The following is a 352-nucleotide window of genomic DNA, read 5'->3' as shown; positions in this document are numbered from 1 at the left end:
GGTACATGCAAATAAGCATTCCCGCAGAGCATTGTGGGAACAGCGCGAACGAGAGCTCGCCTCCGCCGGCGAAGCGGCGGAGCCTCCGGGAATCTGATCCGCGCAGGAGTGAACGTTTACAAGCGTGGGAGAAAGAGTTCGGCGGAATAGTGCGGGCCACTGTGACATGAAATGACTGGAGCAGAGGTGGGAGCGCGTCCCGGCGCCAAGCAAAGCATACTTACCTGGCAGGGGAGACACCTTGATCATGAAGGAGGTTTTCCCAGGGTGAGGCTCATCCATTGCACTGCGGGTGTGCTGACCCCTGCGATTTCCCCAAATGCGGGAAACTCGACTGCATAATTTGTGGTAG

The 352-nt window shown here is 57.7% G+C and overlaps 1 pseudogene; it reads left to right on the top strand.

Annotated features, from left to right (window-relative positions):
- Positions 1–216: 216 nt before the first annotated feature.
- On the top strand, positions 217–352 carry LOC114923907 (annotated as a pseudogene; the record flags this gene model as incomplete).

The sequence above is a fragment of the Protobothrops mucrosquamatus genome, unplaced genomic scaffold (genome assembly GCF_001527695.2).
Source record: "Protobothrops mucrosquamatus isolate PMUCROS unplaced genomic scaffold, P.Mucros_1.0 scaffold51400, whole genome shotgun sequence".
NCBI lineage: Eukaryota > Metazoa > Chordata > Lepidosauria > Squamata > Viperidae > Protobothrops > Protobothrops mucrosquamatus.
This window is presented reverse-complemented; position numbering and strand designations above follow the sequence as displayed.